We start from the raw sequence: 12502 nt of genomic DNA on the forward strand, positions 1-12502 counted from the left end.
ACAGCTGAGCGAGAGTAGGGATGAACACTTTCACGTCATAGAAAAGAAGAGTGGGGGACAGGGACACAGGCAGATTTGTCTTAGGTCGATCAGGGAGCCCCCAGGGGAGTGGAGACAAGAACCAAGGAGGCTGGGGCTGCCGACACCTATAATTAAATCAAAGCTCAGGCCGAAAGTTTGGTGATTCAGTGAGAAGAACAGATTTACAGTGATACAGGGGACAACATTCCCCCTGGGTGGCCTAAGTGCTGGCTCCTGTTTTCGGGGTGTCTGGAGAGCTGACTTAAAGAAAAGGTGTGGGTGGGTGTGCCCCGGGGCGTGGCGCTAAAACCCCGCCTGCAAAGCTTTGAGCTGGCAGCCGGCCAGGGCACGGTTCTTGCTGCAGCCGCCCAGCTCTGGCCGGGAAAACAGCCCGGTTCTAGAAAGACAATTAACAAAGGCACGAAGCCGGGTCGCCCCCTCCCGGCGCACGCACGCAGTGGCGTGGGCAGAGCCGCGTTCGCGCCCTCGGTGGGCACTGCCGCCAGGAGCAGTGCGGAGGCCCCCGGCGCGCGCGCGGGTCCCGGGAGCTAGGGGCCGGACGCCCCTCCTGTTCTGGCTGCGCTGTCACCCGGGCGGCCGATTTCGTGCGTGAGCGCCGGCACTTAGCGCACGCGGTGAGTCAGCAGGGCTGACTGGGGCCCGGCCCAAGCTGGAGAGGCCAGGGAGGGGTGCAGGAAACAGCTGCTGGTCGGATCAGAACAGGCAGGTGGGGGAGAGGAAGGCAGGATACCGCGAGCGAGGCCAGGGACAACTCTCGGGTTCCAGGCTGCTTGGTAGTTAGTTAGCTTTGTGTTTTGAGCCTTACTGGAATGCAAACAACCTGATCCATATGACTCAACCGAGTCGTTTTACAGGTGGGAAACTGAGGCCCAAGGAGGTTAGCTGACCTAGAAGAAATGATTATTCTCTGTATTCATGCTTGCTTTCAGATGGGATTTGGGGTGACTTTTAATAAAAATAAATACAGTAAAACAATGGAAAATTCCAAACAATGGTGAAGAATCCTTGCCAAGGAAAACATAATTATGAATAGATGGCCAAGGTTAGGGGAAAAGAGGACAGAAATCTGCGGTTCATAAGGTGAGGTGACTCTGCTAAGCATCCTCAGAAAATTAGTGCCAAACCTGGGACTAGAAAAGCCAGAACAGCAGGCTCTCTCTACAGTACTCCCTGTACTGTGAGCCCCGAAACTTAAAGGGGAATGGAGAAACTGACAGCCTGGCTGCCAGACCCTGGTTCCTAACCTTCTAGGGGTCACTGACCCCTTAGCAACCTGGGTCCAGTCCTCACAGAGTGGTTCATACAAAACCTTGTGCAATTTCAGATTACCCAGTATTACCTACCAAAAAACCTAGTGCCGTCGAGTCGATTTCAGATTAGAAAGAAGAATTCCTGCTGTAAGGGATGACTGGATGCTGGGGCTCAGGCTGGGTGGGTTAGAGCGCTTTATTTGCCTCTTTAATGGGAGGTAGCATAGGGTCGCCATGAGTCGGAATCGACTCCACGGCACTGGGTTTCTGGGTAGCTGATGAAGAAGTACCTGCTGAGAGTCCAGACGGTGTCCTACCTAGCTGGGCAATCTTAGTCATTTAACCTCTCCAAGGTCCAGTTCTTATTTATAAAATGGAGCTGAAATTGTCTGCTTTGACCTTCAGGTTATTGTCCGAGTTAAATAAGAATCTTCATAAAGCCCAGTGCCTTGCACATAGTTAGACACTCAATAAAAGTGTTGATGAATCGAACCCAGTGAATCACAGCTGTGCCAATTTGGAAAGGGTGATGACCAGTCCAAAAAAAAAAAAAAATTATAGCCATGTAAATATAAAGTCAACTCTATTATGACTTACAAACAACAGTACATACCTTGGTGATAGTAACCTAAATACGGTGCAGTAACATCACACTCAGTATTTGACCCCAGGTCAACTGCTGAAAGTGGAAGCTAGCAGACTACCAGGCATTCTAACAAGGAGTGTCTATTGGGCCTCACTTGCCATTTTCAAATGGAGCCAGTACCTCTAAAGTTTGTTTTGAAATGAGAGGGAAAGAGGAGGACGTAGATCCGGACCTGGGTAACACCCAGTCTTGCCTAGCAATGGCGGCTCAACTGAGCTTCTGCCGGGGTAGGGGGGGTTGCTGTGGTTGGCTCACATCCCCCTTGGATCAGCGATTGCTGTGGTAAACAGGGCCTCATTTGATTCCGCTCTAGATCAAATCAATGGCTTTTTATTTAGCTAATGAGGGTAGGATGTGTGTCTTTGGGTGTTGTAACTGAAGCAAAATAGCATTTGTCAGTCTTGACTGTTCAGAGCCTATTGTTTATTGACAGGCTTAAGGACTTTAAATCTATGGATCCAAAATTGTCAGGACAGAGCAAAGAGCAGACCTATTTATATATATAAAAAGAACCGCTCTTAAAAAGTACTATATTGTCTCCTTTCTCTACCTTTTTGGACCTCGTAAATAGAGCCAGGGACATATGGCTTGGAGCAAATAGCTGCTATTTAATTTAGGTTAAGACACCGCCTGTCTAGTGGGTTACATTCCTTCTCTGTATGTATAAAGGGACGTTTTCCATCCAGGTGAGCAAGTATGTGTGTGTGTCTGGGATGTCTCTTGCCATCTCTCCACCTTACCCCCAACCAGCTAGTTCTCAACCCAGAAAAGTCCTGTCTGCAGGCATGATGACTTTGGCAAGTGCCTTTCCTTCCTGGCTCTGTGGCCAAATTTTGTTTTACAATAGTTCTGTTAGAGAGCCTTTTCCTAATTTGACCTTATAATTCCAAACTTTGGGAGCTTCTGCACAACACCATAGAACAAGTAGACTTGCTGTCCTCAGGCAAAGCCTCTTTCCTTTTTGAAGGCAGCCAGTACATTCCTTCCATGTTTTTCCCTCAGACCTACAGCCTTCATTCTTTCAACCATTCCTCAATAGGGCAAAGTTAAGAGCAGCATTTCTCAAGGAATGATCTACAGACTGCTTGCACCAGAATCACCTAGGGGTTTGCTAACATGCCCCATCCCTGCGCTACTGAATCAGAATCTTTAAGAGTGGGGCCAAGAATTTGCATGCTTAGTAAGTGCTCCTGGTCATTTTTATGCACCGTAAAACCTAAACAAACCCATTGGCATCAAGTCATTCAGACTCATAGTGACCCTATAGGGCAGAGTAGAACTCTCCTATAAGGTTTCCAAGGCTGTAATCTTTACAGAAGCAAACTGCCCCATCTTTCACCCACACAGCAGCTAGTGGATTCGAACCACTGACACCACAGCAGCACCATAAACTCTGCATGTGTGTTGGGTGAGGGTTGTGTGGCTGGAGCCTGTTAAGTCTTTCTTTATACATTTCTGAGAAAGAGCCTCTTTTGTAATTGGTGAAAAACCAAATCTATTTCCACCTTCCTGACACCAAACTGTAAGGGACAATCAAATCCAATATTAACCTATTATCAAGTCTGTTCCTCTCTGTTCTACTTCTGATACCAGCTGCACAGCAGCACTTCTTCCTCTGACCTTAACCGCCTGGAGCTAGGTCAGACCACACAGATTAAATGGCACAGTCCTCTAGACTGCCAAATCTGCCCAAGACCTCAGGTGCCAGTTGCAAGCTTGGGAGCCCCCAGCTCTCACCTCACTTCTGACCTGCTGACTACAAATTTGGGGGTTTCCCACTACTCCTTCAGGATACTAGCTGTGCTCAGATCCACCCCCTTATGACCTGCTGACTCCCACAATCCCTTTGTTGTAGAGAAAAACTTGACAGCTGTTTCAGGTTAAAACAGAGGTTTATTAAGGATTTAAAACAATTGCAGTTGGGGAGCTACATACATATCCCATTGAAAATGGAGCCAGGTAGTCCTGGGGCAGTTTCGTTATACAAATATTCTTATGCAGTAAAAAGGGGAATGAAACTCTAGGGAGGGCAATTACAGGAAAATCAATGACTATTGCAATCACACATTCAGATTGGTTACTGATTATTAATAGTAGAGTTAGTAATTACAGAGAGTTTCACAGGATGTTTAGATCATGGTCACAAGATGCTTACACGTATTTTCTGTGTCTGTCTTAGGAAAAATATCTTATTGGCAACAGCACCCCAAGTATGTTTATTATGAGGGTGCAGATGTTCACTTGGTTAAGACCTCTCGGGGCATATGGTTTCATATCCTGGTTTTGACCACCAAAGAAAAACACGTTTTCTCAAAAACATAGCTGTTAGTCTAGAAATCCGGATTAAAAATAGATAGCATGCTCAGCATATTATGCCACTGTCCTGCTGACTGCACTGAAAGTTGTCTTTTCTTGAGACACCTTTGGGTTTGTTAATTTGCTTGAATGTGCTATACTTACAACTGCAGTTTTATTATAACAAAAAGGATACAATTGAAGAGATACATAGGGTGCGGTCTGCGAGTATTCCCAACATGGAGCTTCCATGTCCCAGAAGGGGATGTACTACCCTCCCGTGAGCTTCAGTGTCTTTCGCCAATAAGGAAGCCCATGGAGCTTCTGTGTCCAGAGCCTTTATTGGAGTCATATTAAGTAGGCATGATTGATTGAATCATGCTCTCCCCCCCACACTCACACCTGTGATAAGCAGACATTACTTGGAGGTCTTTCTGGCCCGGCCAGCCCCTACTCAAGAGGCAGCTCATTAGCATAAACTCTGGGGTGTGGTTTGGAAGCCTCATCAAAGACATTTCCATTACTGGGGAAATTCTAAGGTTTTTAGAGGTTGTCTCTCAGGGACCAAGGACAAAGACCAATTCTTTGATACAGTTAAATTCTTTACCCCACAGACTCGGGATGTTCCAGCTTATATAGCCGCGTGAGCCATTTCCTTGGTATAAATCTCTATAAATATTTATACACTTTACTGGTTTGCATCTCTAGAGAATCCAGCCTAAGGCAGCACTCCATCTAAAATTACAATACCCAATATTCCTTACCCTCTTCTTTAATTTTCTCCCTAGCACCTCTCACCATTGAACTTACCATTTGTTTTTGGTCTCTCACTACTAGAATATAAGCTCCTCAAAGGCAGCTATCCCTGTTTTGTTTGCTGTTGTCTTCCCAGTGTTTAAAACAGTGCCTGGCACATAGTAGTTGCTCAATAAATATTTGTTGAATGAAAAAAAAATTCAAGCCTCCAGTTGCAATATCGAAGGATTCTATGGGCAAAATCTTGAATGACACTGGAAGCATCAAAAGAAGATGAAAGGAGTACACTGTCACAGGGTAGAACTGCCCCATAGGGTTTCCAAGGCTGTAATCTTCACGGAAGCAGACTGCCATAATTTTCTCCCATAGTACCACTGGTGGTTTTGAACTGCCAGCCTTTCAGTTAGCCCTGAGCGCTTAACTGTTGCACCACCAGGGCTCCTAGATGAACAAAAATAGTTTAAAGATAATCCTTGCATGAACAGAGCATGAGAATCTAGCAAGCGCTATAGCTTATACCTTAGGCATAGTCTTGTAGAGCAGCCATTAGTTCTAAGCATTCTGGTTGCCTGGTGCCATCTATAAGGGTACAAGGTGCTGCTTCTGGAATATTGTCACGTCTGCCTCAAGTGTGACTTTCATGCCTACTGTATTTAGAACCCCTACAAGGACAGAGAGCTGGGACTTCATCGGGCTTACAGAACCACTTGTATGGATTGTGTTGTGCCTATTTGCTACCAAGTTTAAGAAATGACTGTGTGACACAGAATTTGGTCAGAGACTTGCTTTCATTATAACCTGAAGCTGAGGTTTTCAGGGAGTAGCTATGCCTTACCCCACCTAAAACTTTTTGGTGGCTTTCAAGAAAAACCCAAGAGTTGTATATGATCACATTAGTCTACTCCATTTACAATGTCATTGGCAATTTGATCTTTATTCTGTCAGTGTTCATCCACATCATTCACTTACTAATTTAATGAACTGAGCATCTACTATGTGCCAGATCTAAAGTAGACGCTAGTAATACATTGATGAATAAAAAAGACATGATCCTTGCCTTCATGGAGCTTACACTCTATTAACGGAACCAGTAAATAATAAAATAAATTGAAAAGCAAAATAATTATGGATGGAGAGAGAAGAGACTCTTTGGAAAGGGAATGAGGGTCAGGGAAGACTTGTCTGAGTTGTAAGCAGAGAAGTAAAATGATCACTTTTGTGTTTTTAAAAGACCACATGATGAATACTACTTTACCCCCACTAGGATGGCTATTATCAGAAAAATGGAAAACAACAATTGTTTGCGAGGATGTGAGAAATTGGAACCCTTACCCATTGCTGCTGGGATTGTAAAATGGCGCTCCTGCTGTGAAAAACAGTATGACAGTTCCTCAAAAAGTTAAACATAGAATTACCATCTGATCCAGCAATTCCACTCCTAATTATATACCCAAAAGAGCTGAAAGCAGAGACTCAAACAGATACTTGTACACCAGTGTTCATTGCAGCATTATTCACAATAGCCAAACATGGGAACAACCCAAGTGTCCATCAACAGATGAATGAAATGTGGTTGGTCTACACATACAATGGAATATTATTCAGCCGTAAAGAGAATACATGCTATAACATTGAAGAATCTTGAAAACATTATACTGAATGAAATAAACCCATTGCCATCCAGACGATTCCAACTCATAGCAACCCTATAGGTCAGATTAGAACTGCCCCATATAATTTTCAAGGCTGTAATCTCTGCAGAAGCAGAATGCTGCATTTTTCTTCCACTGAGTGACTGGTGAGTTTGAACTGCTGACTTTTCAGTTAGCAGCTGAGTACTTAACCACTGTGCCACCAGGGCTTCTTTAATGAAATAAACCAGACACAAAAGGACAAGTATTGTATAATCCCACTTATATGAAATATCCAGAATAGGCAAATGCATAGTTTTATGGATTGAATTATGTCCCCCCAAAATATATGCTGGAATCTTTTATTTTATTTTTATTGTGCTTTAATTGGAAGTTTACAAATCAAGTCAGTCTCTCACACAAAAGCTTATATACACCTTGCTACATACTCCCAGTTGCTCTCCCCCTAATGAGACAGCCTGCTCCTTTCCTCCGCTCTCTCTATTCATGTCCATTCCACTAGCTTCTAACCCCCTCTACCCTCTCATTTACCCTCTAGCCAGGAGATGCCAACATAGTTTCAAGTGTCCACCTGATCCAAGAAGCTCACTCCTCACCAGCATCCCTCTCCAACCCCTTGTCTAGTCCAATCCCTGCCTGAAGAGTTGGCTTTGGGAATGGTTCCTGTCTTGGGCTAACAGAAGGTCTGAGGGCCAAGACCACGGGGGTCCTTCTAGTCTCAATCAGACCATTAAGTCTGGTCTTTTTACAAGAATTTGGTGTCTGCATCCCACTGCTCTCCTGCTCCCTCAGGGGTTCTCTGTTGTGTTCCCTGTTAGGGCAGTCATTGGTTGTAGCCAGGCACCATCTAGTTCTTCTGGTCTCAGGCTGATGTAGTCTCTGGTTTATGTGGCCCTTTCTGTCTCTTGGGCTCATAATTACCTTGTGTCCTTGGTGTTCTTCATTATCCTTTGATCCAGGTGGCTTGAGACCAATTGATGCATATGCTGGAATCTTAATCTCTGTATTTGTGGGTGTGATCCCATTTGAGAACAAAGTTTCCTTTTTTGATGTTAATGGAACCATATCAGTATAGGGTGTGTCCTATACCTAATCACTTCTGAATTATAAAAGACCAGATTAGGTACAGAAACAAGCACATACTGGGGAAGATAGATAAAACCAAGGGAAACCCAGGCTAGGAAGGAAGGAACTGACACAGCCCAGACCCTGATTTGGGCTTCTAGCCTTCAGAACTGTGAAAAATAAGTTTCTCTTCTTTAAAACCACCACATGTGATATTTGTGTTACAGGGGCACCAGATAGCTAAGGCACATAGACCAAAGTTTACTGTTAATTAAAGAAGTACCTTGATAAGTACTGGAGATTAGAATGTGAAAGTTGGAAACAAAGAAGAAGGATCAGTAACTAGAAAATATGGCCTTGATGATAGAAATGATGCCACAGATTGCATGATAGAATTTTGCAAGACCAATGATATATTCAGCGGAAATACCTCTTTTCAACAACATAAACAGTGACTATACATGTGTACCTTGCCAAGTGGAATACACAGAAATCAAATTAGCTACATGATAGAGTGTCATGGATTGAATTGTGTCCCCCCAAAATATGTGTCAACTTGATTAGGCCATGATTCCCAGTATTGTGTGGTTGTCCTCCATTTTGTGATTTTTCTATGTGTTTTAAATCATAATCTCTGCTTGTGGTTAAAAAGGATTGGGGTGGAATGTAACACCCTTGCTCAGGTCACATCTCTAATCCAGTGTAAAGGGAGTTTCCCAGTGGTGTGGCCTGCACCACCTTTTATCTTATGAGAGATAAAAGGCAAGGGAGGCAAGCAGTGAGTTGGGTACCTCATACCACCAAGAAGGCAGTGCTGGAAGCAGAGCGTGTTCTTTGGACCCGCAGTTCCTGTGTGGAGAAGCTCCTAGCCCAGACAAAGATTGATGAAAAGGACCTTCCTCCAGAGCCAACAGACAGAGAGAAAGCCTTTCCCTGGAGCTGACGCCCTGAATTAGGACTTCTAGTCTACTGGACTGTGAGAAAATAAATTTCTCTTTGTTAAAAGCATCCACTTGTGATATTTCTGTTATAGCAGCACTGGATAACTAAGACATGGGGAAATGCAATATTATCAGTTAGAACAAAGCCAGAGCCTGACTGCGGAACAGATCATCAATTGGTCATATGCAAGTTCAAGTTGAAGCTGAAGAAAATTAGAACAAGACCACGAGGGCCAAAGTACCACCTTCAGCATATCCTACCTGAATTTAGACAGCGTCTCAAGAATCAATTTGAGGTGTTGAACACTAATGACCAAAGACCAGATGAATTGTGGGAGGACATCATGTATGAAGAAAGTAAAAGGTCATTTAAAAGACAGAAAAGAAAAACAAAAAAACAATTGGATGTCAGAAGAAACTCTGAAACTTGCTCTTGAATGTAGAGTAGCTACAGTGAGTAGAAGAAATGATGAAGTAAAAGAGCTGCACAAAATGTTTCAAAGGGCAGCTCAAGAAGTCAAAGTAAAGTATTATAATGAAATGTGCAAAGACTTGGAGTTAGAAAACCAAAAGGGCAGAACATGCTCGGCATTTCTCAAGCTAAAAGAACTGAAGAAAAATTCAAGCCCAGCTAGCAAGCAGCCATCTAAGATGCATCAATTGATCCCAACCTGCCTGGAGCAAAGGAGAATGAAGAACACCAAGGACACAAGGAAAATATTAGCCCAAGAGACAGGAAGGGCCACATAAACCAGAGACTCCATCAGCCTGACACCAGAAGAACTAGATGGTACCCAGCTACCACCAATGACTGCCCTGACAGGGAACACATCGGAGAGTCCCTGACAGAGCAGGAAAAAAGTGGGGTGCAGAACTCAAATTCTACTAAAAAGACAAGACTTAATGGTCTGACTGAGACTGGAGGGACCCCAGAAGACATGGCCCCCGGACTCTCTGTTAGCCCAGAACTGAAACCATTCCCAAAGCTAATTCTTCAGACAAAGAATAGATTGGACTATAAGACATAAAATGATACTTGTGAAAAGGGTGCTTCTTAGCTCAAGTAGATACATGAGATTCAGTGGGCAGCTCCTGTCCAGAGGCAAGATGAGAAGGCAGAAAGGGACAGGAGCTGGTTGAATGGACATGGGAAATCCGGGGTGGAAAGGAGGAGTGTGCTGTCACATTATTGCGAGAGCAACTAGGGTCACATAACAATGTGTGCATAAATTTTTGTATGAGAAATTAGCTGAACTGTAAACTCTCACTTAAAGCACAATAATAATAAGACTCTAGATAGGAATGCAGCCCAGTTGACACCTAGATAATAGAGGATGCAGGTTAGTCATGCAAGGATTCTTGGCCCGTGAAAACTGTGAGATATAAGTGTGTGTTGTTTTAAGCTGCTGAATTTGTGGTGATTTGTTCTGCAGCCATAGGAAACTAATACTGATTTGATATATTTTTTTCTCCTACCCAAATGACAGAAGTTTTAATTAAGCAGAAGCCTCATTGCTGGTGAAGATACATTGAAACAGACACTCATATGTTAGTGTCAGTATCAATTGTTACAGCCTTTCTGGAAATGAATTTGGCTATGGTACTACATTTCTGCCTCTGTCCACATAGTTCCACTTCTAGGAATTCATTCCATGAAAATATTTAGTAATGAGACAAAAGTTCTAAGTAGGATGATATTTACAGAAATATTATTTATCGTACCAATAAAAAAGTAAGCTATCTGGCAAATGTTTGTGTGCACTCAACAAATTGTTATTGAATGAATGAATAAATGAATTTGTGAATGGGTACCTGTAATGGTTACGGTTGTATGTCAGCTTGGCTGTGCTATGATTCTCAGTGATTTGATAGTCGTATAATGCTGTGATCACTTTTATGATGAGATTTGATGTTATGTGATCACCTCCATGATGGGATCTGCTGTGAGTAAGCCAATCAGTGGAAAGGGAGTTTCCTCAGCAGTGTGGCCTGCATTGAATATAAGTGGATATTCTGACAAGGTTTGGGGGCTATTGCTCCTTCTGGATTCTGCAGCTGGCTCCTGTTCATCTGATCTCCAGTTCTTGGCACTTGAGCTAGCAGCTTACCTGCGGTCCTGTCTGCCGATCTTTGGGATTTGTGGATCTTCAGAGCCTGTGAACAAGAGCCCTGCTCTCCAACCTAGCGATCTTGGGTTCGCCAGCCCCTGTGGCTATGTGCATCAGGAGAAGCTTCTATCCTGACCCACGGACTTGGGTTGTTCCAGCTTCTACAACTGCATGAGCCATTTCCTTGATATAAATCTCTCTCTCTATATTTATACACTTTACTGGTTTTGCATCTCTAGAGAACCCAGCCTAAGACAGCACTCTATCTAAAATTACAATACCCAATATTCCTTACCCTCTTCTTTAATTTTCTCTCTAGCACCTTCCACCATTGAATTTACTATTTGTTTTTGGTTTCTAACTACTAGAGTGTAAGCTCCATAAAGACAGCTATCCCTGTTTTGTTTGCCGTTGTCTTCGCAGTGTTTGAAATAGTGCTGGACACATAGTAGTTGCTCAATAAATATTTGTGGAATGAAAAAAAAATTCAAGCTTCCAGTTGCAATATTGAAGGATTCCATGGACGAAATACTGAACGACATTGGAAGCATCAAAAGAAGATGAAAGGAATACACAGTCACTGTACCAAAAAGAATTGGTTGGTGTTCAACCTTTCAGGAGGTAGCATATGATCAAGAACCAATGGTATTGAAGGAAGAAGTCCAAACTGCACTGAAGGCATTGGCAAAAAACAAGGCTCCAGGAATTGACGGAATACTCATTAAGATGTTTCAACAAAAGGATGCAACATTGGAACACTTGCTTGTCTACACCAAGAAATTTGGAAGACAGCTACCTGGTCAACCAACTGAAAAAGATCCATATTTGTCCCAATTCCAAAGAAAAGTGATCCAAAAGACTGCAGAAATTATTGAAAAATATCATTAATATCACACACAAGCAAAATTTTGCTGAAGATCATTCAAAAATGGTTGCAGCAGTACATCCACAGGAAACTGTCAGAAATTCAAGCTGGATTCAGAAGAGGACATAGAACAAGGGATATCATTGCTGATTTCAGATGAATCTTGGCTGAAAGTAGAGAATACCAGAAAGATGTTTACCAGTGTTTTATTGACTATGCAAAGGCATTCAACTGTGTGGATCATAACAAATTATGGATAACATTGCCAAGAATGGGAATTCCAGGACATTTAATTGTGGTCATGAGGACCCTGTGCATAGCCTAAGAGGCAGTTGTTCAAACAGAACAAGGGGCTACTGCATGGTTTAAAATAAAAAAAGGTATGCATCAGGGCTGTATCCTTTCACCAGACTTATTCAATCTGTATGCTGAGCAAATAATCAGAGAAGCTGGACTAGATGAAGAAGAACACGGCATCAGAATTGGAGGAAGACTCATTAACAGCCTGCCACATGTAGATGACAAAACCTCACTTGCTGAAAGTGAAGAAGACTTGAAGCACTTATTGATAAAGATCAAAGACTACCACCTTCAGTATGGATTACACCTCAACATAAAGAAAACAAAAATCCTCACAAGTGGACCAATAAGCAACATCATGATAAATGAAGAAAATATTGAAGTTGTCAAGGATTTAATTTTACTTGGATCCACAGTCAATGCCCATGGAAGGAGTGGTCCAGAAATCAAACAAAGTATTGCATTGGGCAGATCTACTGCCAGAGAACTACAAAGTATTAAAAAGCAAAGATGTCACTTTGAGGATTAAAGTGCGCCTGACCCAAGCCATGGTATTTTTAGTCACCTCATATATGCATGTAA

At 43.0% G+C, this 12502-nt stretch overlaps 1 protein-coding gene across 3 annotated transcripts in view; it reads left to right on the top strand.

Annotated features, from left to right (window-relative positions):
* Window positions 1–373: 373 nt before the first annotated feature.
* Window positions 374–12502, top strand: part of ARHGEF37 (Rho guanine nucleotide exchange factor 37) — a 75456-nt gene continuing 63327 nt past the window's right edge. For all 3 annotated transcript variants that reach the window (XM_049874048.1, XM_049874046.1, XM_049874047.1), the window contains exon 1: window positions 374–656. The gene's annotated coding sequence lies outside the window, so the exon portion shown is untranslated. The remainder of the gene's footprint in view (window positions 657–12502) is intronic.

This window comes from Elephas maximus, chromosome 2 (genome assembly GCF_024166365.1).
Source record: "Elephas maximus indicus isolate mEleMax1 chromosome 2, mEleMax1 primary haplotype, whole genome shotgun sequence".
In the NCBI taxonomy this organism is placed as follows: Eukaryota; Metazoa; Chordata; class Mammalia; order Proboscidea; family Elephantidae; genus Elephas; species Elephas maximus.